This window comes from Tachysurus vachellii, chromosome 2 (assembly GCF_030014155.1).
Source record: "Tachysurus vachellii isolate PV-2020 chromosome 2, HZAU_Pvac_v1, whole genome shotgun sequence".
Taxonomy (NCBI): Eukaryota; Metazoa; Chordata; class Actinopteri; order Siluriformes; family Bagridae; genus Tachysurus; species Tachysurus vachellii.
In genome coordinates this window covers 38,845,867-38,860,960 of record NC_083461.1, presented here as the reverse complement: position 1 = coordinate 38,860,960, position 15,094 = coordinate 38,845,867, and the positions used below count along the sequence as shown (strand labels likewise).

Genomic DNA, 15,094 nt, shown 5'->3' with positions numbered 1-15,094 from the left:
TGTGTAACATTAGCTACTGAGCTGCCATGAGTTATTTTGGTATTCTCTTAAGTTTCATTTAACTTAAAACTTAGGGAATGAAGATCATTTCTTGCACTCTCACTTTTTCATACTGTAACATTCGACAGACAACAACAACAAAATGATTCAGTTATGACAAAACAGTGATGATACTTCGAGAAAAATAACACACACACAGACACACACACACAGAGTCACACACACAAACGCTTTCACTTATATATAATTAGTTACATCATGTTTACAGTCGTAGGATGCTAAATTCAGTGAGAGCAATCAGCTGCCCTTATAAATCATCAGGCACTACTGTAAACATGACACACAAACACAATCTAAACTCAGATTATATATTGGAGAAAGGGTTAGACCTTATGCTATGTGCATTTCTTTCCTCATAAATCCCAGGCTACTTCATTAGCGTTACGCTAAACTGGAATGTTGACAGCATTTCGATGTGATGTTCTACCAGAAAAAGCTTTCAGAACGACGTTCAGTGTCCCGTACGTTATGAAGCGTCAGCCGGCTTTTGAAGTGCCGGATTAAAAAGTTCAATGTCCTTCACAGGCCACACATGACTGGGCTATCTTGCGATGATGCAGTGCAGTTCAGGGTCCTGTTCGTTAAAGAGTGCGGCGTGTTTTGGTATTTAAAAAAGAAACAATTATATTTGAAATGCTCTTTGCGATTGTACATGCTAGTTCGTATTAGCAACCTAAACAAACGGTAGCTATGAGTTTCTGTGAAAATCCTTGAAAAGAATTTATCTTCAGGTTTATTCTGCAACATTTCCAAAAGACTAAACTTCATGTTAGCTTGCACAAATCTCTATTCCCATCCGCTTCTAACTTGCCTTCCAGGTTTAATTTTTCATATAAATATCACCTGCTAGCTTTTATTAATGAAGCTGAGACATTCTCAATTTGAATATTTTGCATTAACATTAGAAAAGTTTTCTAAATTATTGTTAAAATAATTAAATAACCTGATTGTAATTATTTCTTTTCATTATTTTTCTATTTTACCCTAAAAATGTTACCATCTCCAACGAGATTTTATAACAATGCTAGAAATCTGGGTTTGCATTACAGAAGACTAAACAAGCCAAGGTACCAAAAAAAGCCAACGGGCAACTAGAGAGGTTTGTGGTGCCAGAATGTACAGTGTAACTCACCTCCATGAGGACTGTCTGAGTGAGTGCAAAAGGGAATAACAATTAGCCAAATAAGGCTTAACAGTAGCTTAGGCATCTCATCATTAAAGTGCTTCAGGGTTATTTTTTGCAACACCAACCACACACACACACAAAGACGCAGGGAACGTGTCGACATGGTCACTCTGGGCTCGTCTCAACACCCAATCCATTATGAGCGTGAATTTCAGTTAAGTGTTTCTGGCTCTACAAGTGACAGGTTATAAAAAGGATCGGCAGCATGTCAACATAAAAACACACACACAATAATATATCTGCAGAAGCTTTGAAGTTACTACGAGGCAGAAGAGTCCAGGACGGTGCTTTCCACAAACAAGTACAAGTGATTAAAATCTCAAAAAATTTTGCTAAGCAAAGTAGTCCTTACGCAAACTATGCTAAGTAACCTTATGCTAACAAGTAACTCAGGTTTGTACTTCAGCTAGTTAGCCTATTCTAGCTGTTAGGTCTTTTATTTAAAGGAAAAACTGACGATGGAATTGACACTTGAATTTTCCTCAGATGTGCTGGCAAATTTCCAAAACTCCATACCACTAGTGTTGTGATTAAAATGAGCACTGCTTACACACTTCATTGGGTTATGCTGTTGTTGAGAAAGGAACAGCTATTGTTAAGGAACAAACTATTTTAACACAATCCTTACTCCAGACATAAACTCTTTACAATACTCTAAACAAGCACATTAAACTGTAAATTACCACACTGTACTGTAAACTATCATACTACACTGTAAACTACTGTACTACATTCTAAACCACTATACTACACTGTTAACTACTGTACTACACACTGTAAACTATCATACTACACTGTAAACTACTGTACTACACTGTAGACTACCATACTACATTCTAAACCACTGTACTACACTGTAAACTACCATATTATGCTGTAAACTACTGTACTACATTCTAAACCACTATACTACACTGTAAACTACTGTACTACACTGTAAACTACCATATTATGCTGTAAACTACTGTACTACACTGTAAACTATCATACTACACTGTAAACTACCATACTACATTCTAAACCACTATACTCCAATGTAAACTACCATATTACACTGTACACTACTGTACTACACTGTAAACTACCATATTATGCTGTAAACTACTGTACTACACTGTAAACTATCATACTACACTGTAAACTACCATACTACATTCTAAACCACTATACTCCAATGTAAACTACCATATTACACTGTACACTACTGTACTACACTGTAAACTACCATATTATGCTGTAAACTACTGTACTACACTTTAATCTATCAAACTACACTGTAAACTATTGTACTACATTCTAAACCATCATACTACACTGTAAACTACTGTACTACACTGTACTGTACTACATTCTAAACCACTGTACTACAGTGTAAACTACTGTACTACAGTGTAAACTACTATACTATTCTGAAAACTGTGATACTGTAAACTGCTGCAATATACTGTAAACTACCACACCACACTGTAAACTACAGCACCGTACTATACTGTGGTCTTCTGAATAATATTGGACTCTACTGTAAAGTACAGTACTATAATGTACTTGTGCCATTTTACTATCTCATTCAAGACATTACAAAATAAAGGAGATTTAACTGATAATTTGCAGTATTCTCCATCATCCACATCAGCAAATATTTAAACACATCAGCAAACATTTTTTTGCATCAAATCTCAAATAGATGCTCCCTCCTGATGTGTGTGTGTGTGTGTGTGTGTGTCTGTGTGTGTGTGTGAGGCCTGTATATAATGAATCTGCAGTTTGTTCTGGCCCATTTACCACCACTAAGCCCAGATTTTTCCAACCTGGGATATTAGCCAACTGTATACACACACACACACACACACACAAACACACAGTAGAGAGAGAGTCCGATCTTTAGGAACTGGTATCACGGTATCATCAAAACTATCATCATATTAGCTATTATACATTAAAATGGAATTAAAACGTCAAGTTGTTATATATATATAAATAATCATACATAACAATTTTATTCACATGAACTATTTAACTTTTGGCTGAAGAAGCCAAACACTGGACATCAATGTCGGATGGTGTAATAAAGCTGAATAGCGACCTTTAGATGCCACAAGGGTTTCCCCTATTCCTTTATATTAGCCAAACACACACACACACACACACACACACACACACCTTACAGCACAACACAGTCACGTAGATCTGATGATGCAGTGATAACAGATGTACAATGAGTTTCTGTGGCAGTCTACCACTGTAATTTAGCAGAAAGAGGCTATTGTCTGCACACACACACACACACACACACACACACACACACAAAGGTAAAAGGAAATGTAAATCTCAGTGCTCCTGATTTCTGCAGCTTTCTCCATCCCTACATCCTGAACACACAGCTACTTTACACTGAATTCCAACTGTGTTGTCTGGTCACAAACTTAATTAAACTTATGTAACTATGGAAAAATAAAAACATATAAATAAAGAATTGGACACTTGGATGTACTGTTATAGGAAAAAGGAAAATAATCAATTTCATTCATCAGCTAAAGTGTTTAAATCTTTATATAATGTAGAAACTTGGGCTATAGTATGTTTAATTTAATGACAACAATCCTTAAGCATTTATGAGTGTTTTATTTATTGAGTGTTATTTTTCTTCGTTTATTTTTTTTTTAATAAACCTTTTAACTCTTATCGAATGCCGTTGTGTTTCTCACAGTATTCTACTACAATCCGTCATTTAAACTAGTTTTTACATATTAATTCATTGTTAACTAAGTTTTTTTCCTGTAACTTGCCTATATTTTAATTGCCACCTCAGTTAGCTTAGCGACCACGCCGGAGCTCGCGCGCACGCACGCGCACACACTACTCAAACCAAACGAGACGTTTACGTCGGTATTATTTGCTGTTGTTTGTCACTGATCGAAACCCTAACTAAGTATAAAGCTTGCTAAACAACAGCGGATGAAAACGAGGCTGTGTTTTGTCGGATTAAAGAGGTAATAATGCTGACAGGACGGGCTGTGTCCCAAATCGCTAATAGCGAGGCTTTCTCGGTCACCATGACAACCGACCCCTGCATGCGGCCGCGTCCCAAATCGCGCGTTCCTACATCAAGACGGCGCACTAAAACACGCGACTAATTCAGCACGCGACTATAATATGCGGTTTAGGATCAAACCCACGGTGCCGCTTACCTCTCTGGAGTGGCCTCGAGATCTCCACACCCGGTTTCGCGTGCAGTTATATGTACCGTTTATGCACAATTATATATGTATAAAAGTGCATATATAATGTGTAAATATAAAGTCCATGAAAGAGTGGAGAACAGAGGATCCGGGTTCGTGCACCTGTGCTCGCGCTCTTTAAACAGAAAAGAAATGCGGCCGCAGAGGTGCGCGCGCGCGCCCGGTGAAACTCCCTCTCGGTCCGGCGGCAGCTCGCGCCTTTTGTGTTAGTCGGCTTTGCGGTACCCCGGTCCTCTTTTTGGGTTTTTTTTTTTTTTTTGCATGCGAGAGGAAACGCCTCTCTTTTCTTTTAGCAGAGAGAGAGAGAGAAAGAGAGAGAGAGAAAGAGAGAGAAAGCGCATTCAAGTCTCGCACGCGCACGACGACACGAGATGCCGGCGCGGGGGAGGGATATAAGGGGATTTTATTAATATATATATTTAATCACGTAATCTCGTGCTTTGTGTGTGTTGGGTCTAAGGAAAGGAAACCTTCATTTAGTTTGACAGCGTTAACGCACCGGTCTCGCGCAGCTTTAAATACCGCATTGCGATGGTCACAAGACTGTAATATTACATTTAATGGTTTTGGTTCATTGTTGCATTTCGTGGCCCTTGTTGTATCTCAGCACCACAAACTGTTAATTAGCGGACGATATATTACACAGACCTACATTATATTTACTGTAGTTACCTTATAGTTACCTTATAGTTACCTTATAGTGTCACTGTGGATCCACAATCTGTCAAGGGAACACTGGGTGTTAGGCGGGAGGACAGTCTAATCACACTGCACCATCTCTATCTCTCTGTCTCTCTGTCTGTCTGTCTGTCTGTCTGTCTATCCGTTTCACCTCTCTCTATATCTGTTTTACCTCTCTCTCTCTCTCTCTCTCTCTCTCTCTCTCTCTCTCTCTCTCTCTCTCTCTCTGTGTGTGTGTATCTATCTATCTGCCTCTGTCTGTTTCATCTCTCTATGTGTCTCTCTCACTCTCTCTCTCTCTGTCTCTATCTATCTATCTATCTATCTATCTATCTATCTATCTATCTATCTATCTATCTATCTATCTGCCTCTGTCTGTTTCATCTCTCTATCTGTCTGTCTGTCTGTCTGTCTCTCTCTCTCTCTCTCTCTCTCTCTGTGTATCTATCTATCTGCCTCTGTCTGTTTCATCTCTCTATGTGTCTCTCTGTCTCTGTCTCTCTCTCTCTCGCTCTCTCTCTCTCTGTCTCTCTGTATCTATCTATCTATCTGCCTCTGTCTGTTTCATCTCTCTCTATACAGTATCTGTTTTACCTCTCTCTCTCTCTCTCTCTCTCTCTCTCTCTCTCTCTCTCTCTCTCTCTCTCTCTTTCTCTCTGTATCTATCTATTTGCCTCTCTGTCTGTTTCATCTCTCTCCATCTGTCTGTCTCTCTCTCTGTTTCACCTCTCTCTCTCTCTCTCTCTCTCTCTCTCTCTCTCTCTCTCTCTCTCTCTCTCTCTCTCTCACACACACACACACACACACACACACACACACACACACACACACGCGCGCACACAACCAGTCCACCCTTCATCCAGCATGTTTTTGGAAGGTGGAAGGAAACTGAAGAGCTCAACATCAACAACCTCAGATTGGCAACGTTACTGCTTATTAGCACTAAAAACCCATTCACTGTTATGATGTTATACCAAAAGTGTCATGTGAATATCTAAGAGATGAGGGATCATTTATGTTATCTTGAAGTTATTATCCAAATCCATCAATTATACTCCAGTTAATACACTTAATATTCTCTCTCTCTCTCTCTCTCTCTCTCTCTCTCTCTCTCTCTCTCTCTCTCTCTCTCTCACACACACACACACACACACATTATTCACAGGCCACACATTGGGCTTTCCTCTTACTCTGACCCACAAACAAACCCTGCATCAGCAACTGCAGCAGATTTCCAGTCTCACAATAAAGCATGTCAAAAACACACACTGGGAAACACTCACTTATCTGCTACGCTAAGCGCTTTGTTCCTGAAACAGGTACTGTACGATGCATTAACCTGACAGGAAACACGTCTGACAAACGATTATAGGAAACCAGAATGAAACCAGGAGGACAACCATTTCAAGTGCTAATTATTTCATTAGTTATTAGTTAAAATGTTCCAGGTGAGATGGAAATGTATGGTGGTTTATTTAGAGGTTTTAGCAGTGCTTTAGAAGCCAACATAATCACATCGTTTTCTGTGTGTTAGTCTGGGCGCTAAGTCCCTCACTATCAGTCACTGCTTTATTCTTGTGAAGGTTGTGGTGGATCTGGAATCTCTTAGGAACACTGGATGTACAGAAAACGAGCATTTCTAATGAAGGATATTTAGTATAAGTTAAAGTCTATAAATAGTTAAAAATCAGTTTGAAACACTCCATCACAGGAACATAAAAGTAATGTCGCTGTGGTCCATCCTTCTCAAACCTGGATGTATTGTTTATTCTGAGATGCTTTTCAGCTTACCACAGATGTAAAGTGTGATTATTTAAGTAACTGTAGCTTTCCAGTTTGCTTGAACCAGACTTTTTCCGACCATGCAGAATTCCGGCTCGCTGGACGATCACCGTTTTGTCCAAAACTCTAGAGAATGTTGTGGTCTTTTTTTTCTCATTCTGATGTTTGATGTGAACTGAGGTTCTTGATCTGGATCTGTATTGTACAGAAAAATAAGTATACAAATTAATTTGCAAATAAAAATTATATTCTGTTAAATGTATTCTAATGTTAGAGAAATCTTTCTTTCAAGAGACACTGGAACAGATTCATTTCATCAAAACATACAGCATGTTAGCAAAACATGCTAGATAGAACATTTAAGGACTTCCTAGCATATAATATTACCAGCATAATAATAATTTATTTTAACAAACGCTTCTCAGCTAGATTTTAATAGTTTCCATCTAGAGATAGTGGTGCAGAGGAAATAAGGGGAAATATACGGAACTGTAAACTTTTGTGTGTAAAGTAATGTATTTTTTTTTAGGCTTCAGTTTTACATTTAGACGTAATTAGAGTTGTAAATAAATTATTTTTAGGAGAATAGGAAGACATAGCTGCCAAAATAGCTTTTATTAAAATATATGAGGGCCTCTGGGAACATATCTTCACCCACACAACTGACAGAATGGCTCAGTTCGTAGAGATCCATTTATACCGCATTTATATGCAGCTAAGATGCTAATATGAGCCTAAGCATGTAAAGAGATAAAGCATCATAAAAGAAAACTAAGAAATATATTTAGATTTGTAAGCAGTTGGAATTTCAGCTAGTGTTTCTGTCTCTAACCACATGCTAGCTGATGTTTAGTATTCTCAAACCCAAGGCTTTTAGCTTTAGAAATTAGCATTGTGACTAGATTTTGCCATTGTGACTAAAATGCTACATTAACACTGTCATGCACAGGATTGTGTGTTGTTGTAAATCAGCCTGACTAAATTAGCCTTCAAGTGTGAGATCAAAGACAGCCAAATATAACCTGAGCGTTGATTGCTGACCTTTCTGCTGGAATACACCCACGTGTGAGGCTGGACTGTCTGGTATGTGGAACTCTGATAGCTAAAGGAGCAGGTTGAAGAGGAGGAGGTGAGCTCTGACCTACGAGAGGACCAAAGACGGACAAAGGCTAAAATAAAATGTTAAAAAGCATGTCAAGCTGCCTGTACTGAAGTCAGTGTGGAATATCATTAAAGCTAGCAAGCTTTCAAGGAGCTATCGAGGAGCTGGAGGATGTTAGAAAAATGGTGCTAGGATATAAACAATCTAGCGTATTGTTTAGTGTTCATAAAATGTTTTCAATTCTAGGATGATTTTAAGGTTTATATTTAAGGCTAGAATTAAGTATAACATTAGCTAACATTATGTGTAAATGGGTGTGTTTACTAAGCAGTTGATTAATCATCTCTAAAACTAGGTTAAGAGATTGTCACTATAGTTTCCTAGCTAATCATACATGCCTTGCTTGCTAACAATGACCAAAAGTCCAAAGGTTACTACAATATTTATATCAGAAAAGTTACAAATATGTTCTTAAAAGAACTTGGGTTGAAATTATAGAATTTCTGAATTTTCTGAGGTAATTATGTGCCTATGTTTGAGGACTGAATACAGATGCAAAGTAGCATGTACATTTACGGCATTTAGCAGACACCCTTATCCAGAGTGACTTACAACTGAGCAACTGAGGGTTAAGGGCTTTGCTCAGGGGCCCAGCAGTGGCAGCTTGGTGGACCTGGGGTTCGAACCCATGACCTTCCGATCAGTAGCCCAACACCTTAACCAATGAGCTACCACATCCCACATGTAGATAAACATTATTCAGAAAGCTAGCTTTCTGTTAGAAAATGATACTCGATCCTGCATCATTATAAAAATTATATAGGGATATTATAGGGAGCTTGGAGACCACACACACACACACACACACATACACACACTCAAACACTCACAGAGCTTTATCACACCAGCCAGTGGTGAAGTCATGCACAGGTCTCTAATTTTCTCACACACAACCTCTATAAATACTGTACAGTCTTCTTAATAGCCTTCTTAAGCCCCATCTGTCTTTTGTTTTCTCACTCTTACACACACACACACACATACTCACACACACACACACTGAGTGGCAGAGAGTGACACACGACGGAAAAAATAACTCTCTTATCAACAGATCCTGTCCACACACTCGTCACATCTAGAAAGTTCAGCGTGTGCGGCAATAAAAAAAGCCCCAAGCTTATCAGCGTCTGGCTAGCGTTAGCCACCTAGCATTCCAGACATCTGACACAAGGTCATGACACAACCATGCCCCATGTCTCAACTCATACAGTTATTGTTTTATTTGATATTTTTATCTTTTTTTTTTTTTTGCATTGATGAACACAAAAACATTTGGTTAGCAATTGATGCTAAGTGAAATCTGTGAGGATTTGTCAGACAGATATCTTTTGTAAATTGTTAGCTAGCTTTAGTTATTTATGCTAGCTGTGTTAATCAACTGCATAAAAAAAAAAAATAAATAAATAAATAAAAACATTTTTCCCAAATTTGAGTGGGATATATCTCGAACAGTTAGAACAGCTAGGAATGTCCTTGTGGTAAGGTCTGTCTGCTTGGTGGCCATCTTGGCACCGCTTCACAGCGATGACAGAAGAATCATGAGTGATTATATCACTAATCACAGCTAGCTGTCTAGCTTCATGATGACAAAAGGCTAGCATGGAGGCATCTGTAGTGTTTTTGGTGGTCTGTGGTTCGCTTCAACTGATCTGTGCCCCATTTAATTTTTTCATTGTGTCATGTTACTTTCTGTTTCTACGTTTGTGATGCTAAAGAAACAGATTTGAATGATTATTGACATCTAAAATGACTTTCATAGGACTACAGTGATCTAATTAGCTAATTTGAGGCTATGTTTAGAGCTCACACACTCACACTCATACAGCTGAGGTGTCATGCTGCAACACTTTCCTTGCTAACATACGTTAACACAGCGGTACGTCTGCACAGCACGCACACACACACACACACACACACACACACACACTCACACATACACACATATAGTCACACATACAGAGCAGGACGGGAATAGAAGATTTATCACCTGCATGAAGTCACACTGCTTCAAACCTTTCATAGGCTTGTGTAAGAGAATCATTGACACATCAAAAGAAGGTGTGTGTGTGTGTGTGTGTGTGTGTTAAGATTTTCACATTCTGAAAACAACAAAGGCCAAATTCTCCTCAGTGCAATAACAACATCATAACCACACACACACACACACACACACACACACACACACACATTGTTCTCTTGAGATGTTAGTGATTCTCACATCATAGTGCTGCCTTGTGTGACGTAATTTTCAAAAATGTTATAATTCCTTCAACTCACAGGGAACAAACTGCAAAGTTATCCTCACAAAAGATGGAGGCTAACATCTAGCTATGCTATGCTACCTAGCTATGCTAGAGTATGTGGTCGACTGTTCATGTTTAGCCCTCATGCAAAGCTAACTTTAGAAAGCAGTTACAAAATGTATTTTCTGTTTTTCTATTTAATCATAGCTGTGTGATATCCCATGACCTTCAACATGACCTTCATGTTAACAATGTGGTAACTATGTGGATGAGTTTAGCTCCTGGGAGCAAACCTGTAACATCAGAGCTTAACATGTTCAACTAGAAACCATGTATTTTTAGCATATGTGACCTGCGGTTTAACACATAATGACCCGTGGGTTAAAGGTCAACGTGTATGTGTTAATGTCCGAGATCTATTTATGCTGTGAGACACTGTGGCTCTGTCTGAACCGCTAGCATTCATGACTAGCCAACGTTCTTTATGTATTCCTTAGTTTTAACAATATACAGTATGTATCATGGTAACGTACCATGGATGACATGTAGCTAGCGTTCATATGTGTTTAGCTAGCTTAGCGTATCATTCTGTTATGTAAACCACTAAGAATAGTACTCAAGCTACTGTAGCATCTGGACTACATCCGGAACAATTTCTCTTTTCCATTTAACCCTCCTCGCACTAAATCTTGTCCTCCTGCCTCTTCATGAGGAGCTGGAGGTCGAATATTGACCCTCAGTTGCTTAGTGATAAAACTGAAGTTGGTGGAAGTTACACAAATGCCCAGGACCTACCCTGCCTGAAAGAGCTCCTTTTCCGACTGGAATGTGTGGGAAGACATTCCTATAATAATGCTCCGCATTCTTCTCATCACTCCCTTATTCTTTTTTCCTATTCTTGGCCACGAATCCGAGAGTCATGTGCGCTTCCTTTGAAATTTGCACAGCTGCAGCCATAGAAGGCGAAGCTAATGGGAGAGGAAGTGCTTGCAGATTTTCCTAGAATTCATGCTTAGCCCCATTAACATGGACTCACTGTAATTCTAAGCACTGCATAATTGCTAGCACAATTCAGCATGTAGCATTACTGCCACTTCTTGTTGTGTTCCTTCTGACAACTGGCTGATTGCTAACGAAGAGAGGAAATATTGTCGAGTGGAACAATCAACACCTGCTTGAGGACTAGGCAGATCAATTTCAAAAAGAGCCATTACTTAATTACTCGCCTCAGGAAAAGCCATAACCTTCCCGGGATTAGTGTGTGTGTTACGTACAGCATGTTTCATAAGTCAAACAGCTGGTCTGTAGAAGATATGCACTGGATCGTAGACTATCACATTGATTATACAGTTATGTGAGGTGTTCTGACAGTTCTGCTGTGTTTGATATTAGGATCCTATTCCTGTCTTTGGCATTGGGTCAGAGTCTGGTTGGGGATAGATTAGTCTGCTGTGATTTGCTACAAGTGTCTTGATCATAGGATGTTACATACTGTGTTGTTGCTAACATGTGAGGATGCCATATTGGGATTTTGGATTTGGATTCATGCTACATGATTTGCTGTGCGTGTGAGATGTTTTTTCTTCCTACTGTGTTTGGTGTCGGGTTGATCCCGGTGCGTTTGGTTTAGGGTTGATTGTGTCGTAGGGTTGATAATTGACTGTTGGCCTGAGCTTTATCCTGTTTGTCTTGGTATTGGCTTGACCCTGTTGTGATTAGTTTTTGGTTGATCTTTTGTGGTGTTGGGTGCTTCCTGTTGTGTTTGGTATGTGTTCATCCTCTTGTGTTTTGTGTTGAGTTGATAATTTGTTGTTTCATATGGTAATGATTTCATCCTCCTGTATTTTGTGTTGGGTTTATCGTCAGATGGGTTGACTATTATATTAATGCTGCATGTTTGGAAATGGTTTAATTGCACTGGTATTTGGTATTGCTGTGTGTCCTGATCTGTTTGGTGTTGGTTTGAGGCTAGTGTCTTTGGTGTTGGGTTCATGCTCCTGTGTTTGGCGTTGTATTTGGCTGATCCTCCTGGTTATTCGTTATTAGGCTCATCCTGGCATCTTTGGTGTTTGGTTAATCCTGCTGTGTTTGGTGGCTACATTTGGCTGTACTTGGTTGAGGCAGTATTTGTGTATATGAAGTCGACGCAGCTGTGTTTGGTATGTGGCCGTTATTTCATGCTGTGCAAAGATACACTGATGAAGTATTGATGCTACACAGTGTGTGTGTCAGCAAGTGGTCCAGGCAAAATGTATTGTTCTCTCTCTCATATTGAACATGCCAGTCCAATCAATTCCCAGAAGTCGCCCAAATGACATTTTAACCCACTGATTAATGAGTCGTGTTTAATTAGACCGGACGAAGTGTAGATCAATAATGGTCCAGCGCTTCATTTCTAAATTAACAGGACCATTTGGAGCAATGAGGAAGTGAGCAGCTCTATGCATGTAAGCAAGACATTCAAGCTGCTAATTCCTAAGATAGCCAGCTATGTGTTTATTTACTCGAGCGACTGGTCCTCAGTGGAATGCCAGGCAGCTAACTATATCTATTTTATTTATTAGTTATAATTTATTAGCTGACTTTACGGCCCATGGAGCTTTTATCTAACTGTCTAAGAGTTAATATTTTATTACACAGCATTTTGTAAACAAGGTATTTCTATTTCCAATTAATCTCTCTCTCTCTCTCTCACTCAATTGGTATGACCTCCACACACAGTTTATCAGTGTAGGACAGGTTTGACTTGGCACTGCAGTAGATTATAATCAAATATACCTGAAACACACACACACACACACACACATGCACACTTGGGTTTAACAGTGTTTTCCAGTAGCAAAGGCATTAAAATCCATCTCTCTCTCTGTGTGTGTGTGTACATGGACATAATGATTTTATCCTGTTGATGTGCTTCAACTTGGTTAATAAATCAGTATAAATAGAGCCCTGCTTTTACTCCCACACACACACACAGACAAAATTATAATGCCTTTGCTTGTGTGTGTGTGTGTGTGTGTGTGTGTGTGTGTGTGTGTGTGTGTTTATAAGGACAAAGAGTGAGAAAAAAAGAAAGGAGACATCTGATGTGACAGTTAATCTAAATCGATTCAAACCCCACACACACACATACACACACACACAGAGTGAAATGTTTGAAGATGACTCACTGAACCCCATGTGTCATTCCACTCTCACTTCCGACTGCTGTTGCTAGGTGACGACACACATACAGTAACCTGGAAATGTGTGTGTGTGTGTGTATGTGTGTGTGTTAGAACCTTTCTGATTTAATTGTGTAACCCCTCATTATTACTCCGTTGGACACTATATCTACATTGTACCATACTTTCATGAGCACACAGATGTGGTATGTGACATGTGGTAGCCTAGTGGTTAAGGTGTTGGGCTACAAATCGGAAGGTTGTGAGTTCCATCCCAGGTCCACCAAGCTGCCACTGTTGGGCCCCTGAGCAAGGCCCTTAACCCTCAATTGCTCAGTTGTACAAAAATGAGATAACGTAAGTTGCTCTGGATAAGGGCGTCTGCCAAATACTGTAAATGTAAATGTAGTTGTGTCCCAAAGCATACATCATTCACCATGTAGTCTGTGTATGGTCTTGAACCAACAGAGGGCATTTTGGATAGAGGTTTAGGTCTGTGGTGCATTGTGGGATATAAAGAGTCTGCTGTATGCTTTAAGGCATAATGGCACTCTGCTAAAACAATGCACTATAGAGTGGCTAAGGTTTAGAATCAGCAAAGGCTATTATTCAAGAGCTCATCCACAGAGATCATTTGGAGTCTTACAGCGCCCTCTGCAGTTCACCATCACTTTACACACAACCATTTAAAAATGTTTCTTAAGCTTTAATGTTTTTGAGAGTGCATATTAGAGTGAATCATTGTGATTCATTGTACACTTGCTGAATCAATGTTTTAGATAAGATTTTTTTTAGCGTTGTTGTCATTCATGTTATATACAATACAGTCTTCTCCAAGGCCTCGAAAACATGCAACAGGGGAAAAAAGCAGCGTGGCAGTGCACAATAGTCACTGAGCAAGAATCTGTTTAACAAGGACGCAATAAATGCAACATTACATACATTAAATAAAAACACAACTGTTGTAACAGTTGAGCATAAATTACAGTATGTACAGTATAATAGTGAGTGAGTGTTATTAGTGCACTGTACATAAATGACAGGTGAAATCAGACAGGTGAAATCAGACAGGTGAAATAAAACAGGTGAAATCAGACAGGTGAAATCAGACAGGTGAAATAAAACAGGTGAAAACAGACAGGTGAAATCAGACAGGTGAAATAAAACAGGTGAAATCAGACAGGTGAAACAAAACAAGTGAAAACAAAACCCAGGTGAAATAAAACGGGGTTTTATTAATCTGTTTGTTAAACAGATATTTTATCTGTTTATAATTATATCTAGGGGCACGGTGGCTTAGTGGTTAGCATGTTCGCCTCACACCTCCAGGGTTGGGGGTTCGATTCCCGCCTCCACCTTGTGTGTGTGGAGTTTGCATGTTCTCCCCGTGCCTCGGGGGTTTCCTCCGGGTACTCCGGTTTCCTCCCCCGGTCCAAAGACATGCATGGTAGGTTGATTGGCATCTCTGGAAAATTGTCCCTAGTGTGTGAGTGCGTGAGTGAGTGAATGAGTGTGTGTGTGTGCCCTGCGATGGGTTGGCATTCCGTCCAGGGTGTATCCTGCCTTGATGCCCGATG

At 39.4% G+C, this 15,094-nt stretch overlaps 1 protein-coding gene across 1 annotated transcript in view; it reads right to left on the bottom strand.

The window, feature by feature from the left end:
- The window catches only part of sorbs2a (sorbin and SH3 domain containing 2a), a 40,218-nt gene extending 35,395 nt beyond the window's left edge, over positions 1-4,823 (bottom strand). Inside the window, exon 1 of the mRNA XM_060864652.1 lies at positions 4,435-4,823. The gene's annotated coding sequence lies outside the window, so the exon portion shown is untranslated. The remainder of the gene's footprint in view (positions 1-4,434) is intronic.
- Positions 4,824-15,094: the final 10,271 nt, after the last annotated feature.